This window comes from Nannospalax galili, unplaced genomic scaffold, assembly GCF_000622305.1.
Source record: "Nannospalax galili isolate Female #2095 unplaced genomic scaffold, S.galili_v1.0 scaffold54, whole genome shotgun sequence".
Classification (NCBI taxonomy): domain Eukaryota; kingdom Metazoa; phylum Chordata; class Mammalia; order Rodentia; family Spalacidae; genus Nannospalax; species Nannospalax galili.
In genome coordinates, this window is record NW_008341028.1 from 6,224,464 (window position 1) to 6,235,749 (window position 11,286).

General features: G+C 40.2%; 1 pseudogene; it reads right to left on the bottom strand.

Moving 5' to 3' along the window:
* Positions 1-8,218: 8,218 nt before the first annotated feature.
* On the bottom strand, positions 8,219-9,760 carry LOC103736903 (annotated as a pseudogene).
* Positions 9,761-11,286: the final 1,526 nt, after the last annotated feature.

An 11,286-nucleotide genomic window follows, 5' to 3' on the forward strand; every position in this document is an offset into this window, starting at 1 on the left:
TTCTGCCTCCTGGAAGAGATTTTTAAAAAATCATTATTTGGAGACAAGAAAAAAAAATGAGTAGAGTAGCTTGGTGTGGTGGTGCATACCTTTAATCCTAGCATGTAGGAGGCAGAGGCAGGTAGATCTCTGAGATTTTGGTCAGCCTGGTCTACATAGTGAGCTCCAGGCTAGCTGGGACCACAGGGAGACTGTCTAAAAAACAAACGTGACTAGAGAATTCAGTAAGATGACTAAGAGAATATAAATTACATAAACACAATCTCTGACTCCATTTTTATGTGTATCATAATTTTATGATGGTATAAAAATAATACTCAGTAGAAACAGTGTTTTGATCTTTTCCCAAGTCTATTGATATGTTACAGTATGACACTTCTTTTGGGATGCTGGACAGTGCCAATAAGCCATGCCCACAGTCAATCACATATTTAGGAGGCTAAACAATCAATACTCTAGTGTACTATGTTGCTAAGCTATGATGCTTGGTAAGTTGGAAGTGGTGAATGCATTTTTGTTTCTGGCACAGGGTCTCACTCTGTAGCCTAAACTGATCTTGAACTCATGGCAGCCTGAAACTATGTAGCCCAGGCTGGTCTTGAACTCATAGCAATCCTCCTACCTTAGTCTATTAAGTACTGGGATTAGAGATGTGAGCTTCTGGTTTAAAAAAATTTTTTACCTTTTTCAACCTTTGATGGGCTTACAGAATATTACTTCACCATAAATCAAGGAGTTTTACTCTGTGTGTATGTATGTGGTGTGCGTATGTGTGTGTCTGTCTGACTATGCATCTGTGTGTCTGTGTGAATGTATGCGTATGTGTATATGTGTGTATGAGTATGTGTGTATCTGTATGTGTGTATGTGTGTATGTGCCACCATGCCTCACTTGACCAAAAAAATTTTTTAATTCTCAATTTCATTTTCCAAAATATGGTAAAATTGTATAATAATAAAAGTAATATTTTATCAAAAATAAAAATAGTGGGGGCTGGGGAGATGTCTCAGCAGATAAGAGCATCAACAGCTCTTGCAGAGGACCCGGGCTGAGTTTCCAGTACCCACATGGCAGCTAACAACTGTCCGTAACTCCAGTTCTAGGGGATCTGATGCCCTCTTCTGGCCTCTTCGGCCACCAGGCATACACGCATATGGTGCACACACATACATTTAGATATACATACATAATTTTTTAATCTTTAAAAAATAATGAAGACTATGCTATATTTTTGAGATTATAGACAATCATGAATTCAAGCTGTTATTCAGAATAAAAACTGGTACAACCATTAAGAAGGCACTTCTTCCAGAAATGTATTCAAGATAGATTAATATTAAAAAGGATATCCACTATAACATGTTTATAGTATCAAAGCATTGATGGGTCTGGAGAGATGGTCAGCAGATAAGAGTGCTTGCTGCTCTTGCAGAAGACTTGAATCAATTCCAAGATCTACACCAGGTGACGCACAACTGCCAGCTCCAAGGTCTCTGATGCTCTCTTCTGGCCTCCATGGGCACCTGCACAGAAGTTTACACACACACACACACACACACACACACACACACACACACACAATTAAAATACAATAATTTTAAATTATTTATTTTTAGTTTTTGTATATGAGTATATTGCCTGCATGTGTGTAAGTGCACCTGTGTTGTGCAACACCCACAGAGGTCAGAAGACAGCATCAGATCCCCTGGAGCTGCAGTTAGGATGCTTGTTAGCTGCCATGTGGATGCTGAGAATTGAACCCAAGTTCTCTGCAAGAGCAGTCAGTACTCTTAACCTCTTAACTGCTGAATCATCTCTCTAGCCCCAATATACAATAAATTTTTAAAAAATTGATAAGATAATCTAAATGTTTACCAGCAGCAGGTTTGTTAGGTAAATTTTGTTTCATCCATATAATGGAGTTCTTAAATCATTTAATCTCTAACTATATATTTTTTTTTACCTTTGAATGATTCCAAGAAAGGGGCTGGAGAGATGGCTCAGTGGTTAGGAGGATTGGCTGCTCTTGCAGAGGACCTGGGCTTGGTTCCCAGGGCCCACATGATGGCTAACAAGTCCATTAACTTCAGTTCCATGGGATCTGATGACCTCTTCTGACCTCCGCAGGCATTGCACCATACAGGTGCACTTACATACATGCAAGCAACACACTCATAAACACAAAATTTTAAAAATTATAGGAAAAACTTACATTGCTCAAAAACATGCATACGAAGCTGGGCATTGTGGCACATGTCTTTAATCCCAGCACTTGGGAGGCAGAGGCAAGCAGATCTTTGTGAGTATGAGGCCAGTCTGAGCTACATAGTGAGTTTGGGGCCAGCCAAGGCTATACAGTGAGGCCCTATTTCAAAAAACAAAAACAAAACCAACAACAAGAGCAACAACAACAACAAAAAACCCAAAGCAAAAAAATAGACAGGTAAGCCAGGTGTGGTGGCATACATCTTTAATCCTTGCACTTGGGAAGAGAGGCAGGCAGATTTCTGTGAGGTTGAGGCCGGCCTGGGGTGTATAGCACATTCCAGACCAGCTGGGGCTACAAAAAACAAAAATAAATAAATAAATAAATAATAAAAATAGGGGACCCAGAAAGAAACTGAAAAATATGGGTCCACCTAATTGTTGATAAAGAAGGCAAAAGTATACATTGGGAAAAAAATAGCTTATTTAATAAATGGTGTTGGCAAAACTGAATTTCTACCTTCGGAAAAATGAAATTAAATTCACAACTTTCACCTTGCACAAAAATCAATTTGAAATGGACCAAATACCTTAATTTAAAGCCTGAAACTCTGAAACTCCTAGATGAAAACAGGAAATACTCTTCAGGACAAGGGGTAGGCAAGAACTTTCTGAACAGAACATCAATAGCACAGAAGCTAGCCCCAAGCATCAACAGATGAAGCCATCTGAAATTTAGAAGTTTCTGCACAGTGAAGGAAACTATCAGCAGAGCACACAGATAGCCCACAGAATGGGAGATAATTTAAACCAGCTATATCTCAGACAAGGGGCTAAAATCCATAATATACTAAGAACTGCAAAAATGAAATGCAAAGGAAATAAAATTACCAATCAACAAATGGACCAACAAATTGAATAGACAGTTATCTTAAAAAGTGCTCAACATCCCTAGTCATCATGGAAATGAAAATTAAAACATTTTGAGAGACCATTTTAGCCCAAACAGAATGGGGGTAAAGAGATCAGACAACAAATGTTGGAGAGGATGTAGAGAAAGAAGGACCCTTATTCACCACTGGTGGGAGTGCAAATCAGTACCACCATTATAGATAGAAATCAGTTTAGAGGTTCCTCAAAAAATTAAAAACAGAAGTATCATATGACCTATCTTACTCCTGGGTATATACCCAGAGAATTCCATACCTTACCACAGAGATATTTATACCCCCTTGCTTGCAACTATAACCAGGAAATGGTACCAACCTAGTTGTCCATCAACAGATGGATGGATATGAAAATCTGGTACATATATAAAATGAAATTATTATTTAGCTCCAAAGAAAAATGACATTACAATTCATAGCAAAATGGATGGACCTAGTATATGTAATATTAAATAAGGTCACTCAATCTCAGAAAGAAAACAAAAACAAGTTGGGCGTGGTGGCACACGCCTTTAGTCCCAACACTTGGGAGGCATAGGCAGGCAGATCTCTGTGAGTTCAAGGCCAGCCTGGTCTACATAGTGAGTTCCAGGCCAGCTGGGGCTTCAGGGAGACCCTGTCTTTCAAAAAGACAAAAACAAAAAACAAAAAACAAAAAAACCAAAAATCAAAAAAACAAAAAACAAAAACAAAATTTTCCCTCATGTGGACAAATGCATGTGTGGGTATACTATAATATTTAGAATTGAGAACAAGAAAAGGTAATTTGAAAAGAAAAGGAGCATAGTTTTTGTCTTTTATTTCATCGTGAATATGTGAATTCAATTTTCTGCATATTGAAGTAGCAGGAACCATTTCTGCATTCCGTGGGGTCCAGTTAAGTGTTGTCCCTTCTGGGTAGTGATTGTGAGACCTGGGCTTCCTTTCTGATTACACTGACCATTAGTTGTTACTCTTTATGAAATATCTGTTGTCCAACCTGGTCTCCATAGTGCGTCCAGGCCAGCTGGGGCCACAGGGAGATCCTGTCTCAAAAAGACGAAAAAAAAAAAAAAAAAAAAAAAAAAAGAGAAATATCTATTGTGTATTTTTATTAAATAAAATTGTTTTTGTTTTTTAAAAAAAGAAACTTGGGCCTAGAGAGATGGTTCAGTGATTAAGAGCACTGACTGCTCTTACAGAGGAGCTGGGTTCGATTTCCAGCACCCACATGGCGGCTAACAATATCTGTAGCTCCAGTTCCAGGGGATTACAACCATCAGTAACTACAGTTCCAGGGGATTTGATGCCCTCTTCTGGTCTCCACAGGTACTGCATGACATGAGTGCACTTACATAGATGCAGGCATAACACTCATACACACAAAACAAAAATAAGTAAGTCTTTTTTCAAAACACCTAAATAGTTAAGAAATCATAATTATACTACAGAGTATGGTGATAAAGACAGTCTGGAACCAGGATAAATGGAACCAGGACCAATGGAACAAAATAGAGGGCCCAGAAATAAACTAACAAATCTGTGCCCACCTAATTCTTAATAAAGGAGGCAAAAACATACATTGGAAAAAAGATAGCCTGTTCAATAAATGGTATTGGCAAAACTGTATTTCCACATACACATAATTAAAAATAAAATGTATCTTTTAATTAATTAATTAGTTGATTGATTGATTGATCGATTGCCTTTTTGAGACAGGGTCTCTCTGTAGCCCCAGCTGGCCTGGAACTCACTTTGTAGACCAGGCTGGCCTTGAACTCAGAGAAATCCACCTGCCTCTGCCTCCCAAATGCTGGGACTAAAGGTGTGCACCACCATACCTGGCAAAATACATCCTTTAAAGGAGAGAGAGAAAGAGAGAGAGTCAGGAGTGATGGGGCATGCCTTTGATCCCAGCACTTGTGAGGCAGAAGCAGGAGGATCTCTGGGAGTTCAAGGCCAGTCTGAGCTACATAGGGAGTTAGAGGCCAGCTGGGGCACAGGGAGACCCTGTCTCAAAAAGACCAAGAGAGAGAGGGAGAGAGGGGGGAGAGGGAGAGGGAGAGAGAGAGAGAGAGAGAGAGAGAGAGAGAGAGAGAGAGAGAGGAGAGATAAAAAGTGATGGTCCACACCTGTAATCTCAGCACTAAGGATGTAAAAGTTAGGAGGATCAGAAGTGTAAGATCATCCTGGGCTACATACAAAATTTGGAGGCTATTCTAGGATATGTGAAACCCTGTCTCTAAATAAATAAATAAATAAATAAATAAATAAATAAATAATAAAATAGTTAAAGTGTGGTTGAAGATGTAGCTCATCGGTCAAGGGCATGGTTAGTCTGTATGAGTCTCTGGATTCTATCATAACAAAAAGTTGATATGGATGTTTTGTGTGTTTCACTAAATTTTTTTAACTGTCACATTAGGACCAGGAAGATGGCTCAGCAGGTAAAGGTGCTTGCTGCCCAGTGATGTAAGCCTGACAACCCAGGTACAATCCCTGGAACCCACATGAAGGTAGAAGGAAAGAACCAACTCCACAAAATCTTCCTCTGACTTCCATACATGCACTGTAGCACTTGCACCTACACTTATACTTCATGCACAAACATTCAACAGTAATAAATAAATAATTCTTAAATGATACATTTTTTTAAAATGATAAAGGTCTTGTCCCAAGTCTGACTCTACTTAGTGGCGGGAGAGAGGAACCCATCCCAGCTGTGTCTATATGTACCGACTTCTTCCCTCAGGGCATTGCCCTTCCTTCTTCACCCAACAGTCCCTGGCTTCCCTCTGATTGGACCATAATTGTATGGCCATGTGTGTGCTGTATTGACATCATATTCTAGAGCCTTCTTAGATATTTGTTGGAGAGAAATTTTGTTTGTCACAGTGATTGACTATTTGGAGAATGTGGGCCTCCCTTGAATTGCTTGCATGGGTGCACTGACATCCATGCAGACAAAACATACACATAAAAATAAAAAATTAAATAATTTTAAAAAGAAATGTAGACGCTGGAGAGATGGCTTAGCAGTTAAGAGCACTGGCTGCTCTTGCACAGGACCTGGGTTTGATTCCCAGCTCCCTTGCATAACTTTTTACAAAAGATTTATTTATTTATATGTAAGTGTACATCCCTTGTATGCACAATGGTCGAGGAGGCCAGAAGAGAGCATCAGATCCCCCGGAACTGGAGTTACAGATGGTTGTTATCTTCCACATGGGTGTTGAGAATCGAATCCAGGTCCTCTGCAAGAGCAGCCAGTGAGCTTAACTGATGAGCCATCTCAGCACCCCTTGTATAACTTTTAATATACATTAATATATATTTTAGAATATGTATAATAATTTTGAACATTGACTCTAATTCCATCTATATATGAACTGCTTTGTGTGGCCTTAATATAAACTAAATTTCTAGATATGGGACTACAGGTAAGCTGAGAGACGGTTGTACTTGGTTACTTTCGGAATATTACCAAGAGTTGTGCACTAATTCAGAAAAGCCAGTCTTCAATCACCAACGCTTATGAATTTGAGTCATAGATTCAACCTTGTATATTGAAGTTCACACTACATAATGCAATTCTCGCTGCATATTTTAACATCTCTGAAATCAGGACATATCCTCTAATCAATGACATCTTAGGTTCTATGAAAGAAACAGTACTGGGTATTGGTCTGCATGTGAAGCTGTCACTTTCATTCTTCATCTAGGCTCTTATAGCCACCCCCAACCCATCTCCCTTCTTCCTCCTTTACTCCCCTAAAATCTGTTCTCCACAGAGCAGCTGAATTTCTCCTTTTGAAATGTAGGTCAGATCATGTCTCTCCTGTACTTGAAACCTTCTACTGTTTCAGCCTCTCAGTCATGGAACAAAACTTGCAATGGCCTGTGAGAGGACCTGGGAGATCAGGTTCTTTTACCTCGTCAATCCATCTCCGCTTCTGTTTTTATTTATACTACTGCTTCCAATCTACCTCTGGGTCCCAGTAGAGTACACATTTGCTTCACAAGCTTCTGCTTAGAGGCATTTTTTCCCCCTTTTTTGAGATCATCTTCCTATGTAACCCTGGCTGACCTGGAACTGTCTATGTAAACCAGGCTGGCCTCAAACTCCCAGAAATCCACCTGCCTCTGCATCTTGAGTGCTGGGATTAAAGGTGTGTGTTGCCATACCTGGTGAGTCTTTTTTTTTTTTTTTTTTTTTTGAGTAAGACAAAAAATTTTATTTAAGGACATAGGAAGAAAAAAAAATAGTTCAGAAAGGCAAGAGAAACACATTAGTGAGGTTCTGAAATTGGTCCATAGAATCACCACCTTCCACAATGCTATTTCAAATTAACCATTAACAACTAATGGTCTTTTTTTAATTTAAAAAAATTCTATTTTTAATCACGATTATGTGTGTGTTCAAGAGAGAGAGAAAGGGGTGGGGGAGAGAGAGAGTCTGAGTTGGCCTAGAACTCATGGTCCTTCTGCCTCAGCCTCCAGAGTACTGCCAGGATTACACGCATGTACTACTGTGCCTAGCCTGACCATTCTACTTTGAACTGCAACCTGCTGCCTGCTTCCTTGCTGCTCTGAATTCATTTCCTTTACCTGTTCTATTTTTTTCCTGTAACATTTAATACCTCCTAAAGTAACATATACTTCACTACTAGAAATGGAATGAGTTTAGGGGCTGGAGAGATGGCTCAGAGGTTAAGAGCACTGGCTGCTCTTACAGAAGACCTGAGTTCAGTTCCCAGCACTTACGGTAACTCCAGTTCCAAGGGATCTGATACCCTCTTCTGACACCTTCTTCTTGTATGAAACAAGAGCACTTACATACATGCAGGCAAAATACTTAAACACATAAAAATTAAATTAATTAAAAAATTAAATTAGTTATAAAAAGAAATGCAATGAGCTTTGAGACATGCATACAGCTGTGAAACCATTACTACAGTCAAGGCAGTAAACAGTAGCTATCTCTGCAATGTCTCCTTTTAATCCCTCTGGTCCTCCTTTGCTCTGTTCCCAGACAACTACTGTTTTCTATTATCATGGGTAGTTTGCATTCTGTAGACTCTTTCTGTTTATTTTGAAAACAGGATCTCTCTTGCTGTGTTGAACATGAGCTCCTCCTGCTTCAACCTGAAGTGTGCTGTAATTACAGGCATAGGCCAGCATACCTAACTGTAAACTTTTTTTAAAGACAGGATCTCAGTATACTGCCCTGGCTGGCCTGGGACTCAGAAATCTGCCTGTCTCTGCCTCCTGAGTACCGGGATCAAAGGTGTGTGCCACCATGCTCAGTGTGCATACAGTTTTCTGTATGTGACTATATAGTACTTTTGGGCTGGGACATAGATCAGTTGGTAGAATGTTTGCCTGCCATGGACAAGGTTGTGGGTTTGATCCCCAGCACTGCATAAACTGGTATGATGGTGCATACTTGTAATCCCAGCACTCATGATATGAAGGTTCAGAAGCTCAAAGACATCTTGTCAGCTATGTATCTAGTTCAAGGATAACCTGGGCTATATGAGATCTTGACTCAAAAAACAAAAAAACAAAAGCATGAAGTACTTTTCTTTCTTTTGGCTAAGCACCCAGGAGTGGACTGACTTGAGCTGTACAGTTATCCCTTTGTTCCATGCTTTGGCTCTATATCCATCAGTCACCGTTATCTGTTTTGTGCTCACCTTTGACCAGTTCAGTATTGTGGCACTTTAAATTTAATTAATTAATTAGTTAGTTAATCAATTTTCAGGAAAGCAGCCTTAAAGAGGGAGGTCTTTATTGGGAATACAGATGGGCAGAGGCTGTGGGACTCTGGTGACATACTGAGGCTGAAGGAATATGCCACAGCATTACCTCTACATCCTGTGCCCTCTCCCAATGTAGAAGGAAACCACAGACACCCACCCTCTAGCCCTGCCCATTAACGCTCTTAAGGACTTTCTCCAGTACCCAAAGAATTGACACCCCTCCTTCCACCTCAACACACAAACAAAATTAGGTCTAGTACAGGCCAAAGTTAGGCCAAACAGAGAGCTTCTGTAACTCTTCTTGGTGGAACCAAAGCCAGAGAAGGCCATCACAGCAGCCCTCTCATCCTCCTCCTCAAATGTCAAGTCCTCCTCCGCCCTCCTTTTCTTCTCCTTCTGTGTCTCTTTCTTGTATGCTTTCCTCCTCTTCTCTGAGCTCCTTCATCCTTTCCTCAAAATCATCATCTTTCTGTTTCTCTTCCAGCTTCTTGTTGACTTGAAAACATCTCTTCACTTGATCCAGAGTAACGATCCACATGCATGAATACCCAGGTCTTGCTGATGTTTCTTTTCATTAATGTGATCCAGAAAATTGATGGAATCCTTGACCACAGAGTCGCAGACATTACAGTCATATCCTCCCATTTCAGACTGTGGGGTGGTCTTGGTAATGACAATTGTCTTCCCAAGTTTGGATTTCAAGCCCACTTTGTAATCTTTGTGCAGGAGAGGCTCCCGCTTGCCTGGCTGCACTGGTTTTCCACCCTTCTCTCTCTTCCATGAGCCTCTTCTAGATGAGCTTCTCTATTCAACTTTGTCCCACTTTTGGCGAAAGTCCAAGTTTTTTGTCCCGCTGCCCAATGCCATCTTCACAGTGAAGTCTTATTTTTAAATAATAAAAGGTCTAGTATAGTTTTTTTCAAATAAATGATTGAAAACCAAAAATGAGACTATGATCTGTTTGTCTTTTCTTTCATGAGTGCTCATTCATGGCTCTTACCCACTGGGGAGACTGTAGACTTGACCGGTCCCTGCAGTGCTCAGGACAATTCGCCAGGAGGCAGTAGTAAACACAAGTCATACAGGGAGGCAAAGGGTGGGAGCAGGTGGCAGGGACTGGAGAGGGCTGCCAGTAGGTACGCATTCGAGGAAATGACTCTGTAATGATGCATTTCAGAAGCTACAGGATGTAATTTCAGGGCTGGGCATGGAGGAGGGTGAACCAGCTGACTGTGAACTAGAAAGCCACCCAGTTCACAGGAGTTCTGGGATGCTAGCAGGAAATGAGCAAACAATCCTCTAAAGACAGGGGTCCTGGAAAGACAGGCTGTCATGGTAACCTGTTTCAGACCTGCACTAACTGCCCCTTTATCCTGATCTGTTTTTTGTTTTTTTCCATTAAAAACCAAAACCAGCTGGGCATGGTCAGGCCTGTAGTCCCAGCACTTTGGAGGCAGAGGCAGGTGGACCTATGCCAGTTCAAGGCCAGCCTGATCTCCATAGTGAGTTCCAGGACAGCTGGGACTATAGGAAGACCCTGTCTCAAAAAAAAAAACAAAAAACAAAAAACAAACAAACAAAAAAAAACAAAAGAAACATGAATTTAAAGACTTTCTCCATTCTGTATGTTTTCACTTTCCTAAATATGTCCTTCCTTTTATTTTTTCTTTGGTTTTAATTTTTAATTTTTTTAAGAAAAAAAATTTATGGAGCTAGGGAGAAGGCTCAGTGGTTAAGAGCACTGACTGCTCTTTCAGAGGACCCAGATTTGATTCCCAGCACCCATATGGCTGCTAGCAACCATCCATAACTCCAGTTCTAGGGGGAATCCAACCCCCTCTTTTTTTTTTAACTCCATTAAAATGTACAAATTTAATGCTTTTTTTTAGTTTTTAAAAATTTTTTTTATTTAATAACCATATAATTAGTAGAAGCGTTTCATGACAACAGCATTGACATATTCAATAACAATTTCCAGAGCTAAGATGCATCTGTTTCAATATCGGCTGTAAATAGCCACAACAATCAACCATAGAGCAAACTATGCTGGGGCAGTAGTGGCACTTTTATCTTGGGGGTAATCAACAGTTACCTAATTGGAATTAAAACCTACTCAATGGGAGGGAACTATGTGCAGTACTATAAAAATAGCCAAGCCAGGCGTGGTGGTGCATGCCTTTAATCCCAGCAGCTGGGTGGGAGGCAGAGGCAGGCGGATCTTTGTGAGTTCAAGGCCAGCCTGGTCTACATAGTGAGTTCCAGGACAGCTGGGGCTACAGGGAGACCCTGTCTCAAAAAGACTAAAAAAAAAAAAAACACACAAAAACAAAAAACAAACAAAATTGTTTGCACATGCATTTCTAATCTCTATATATCTGATTATTACTAGTCAC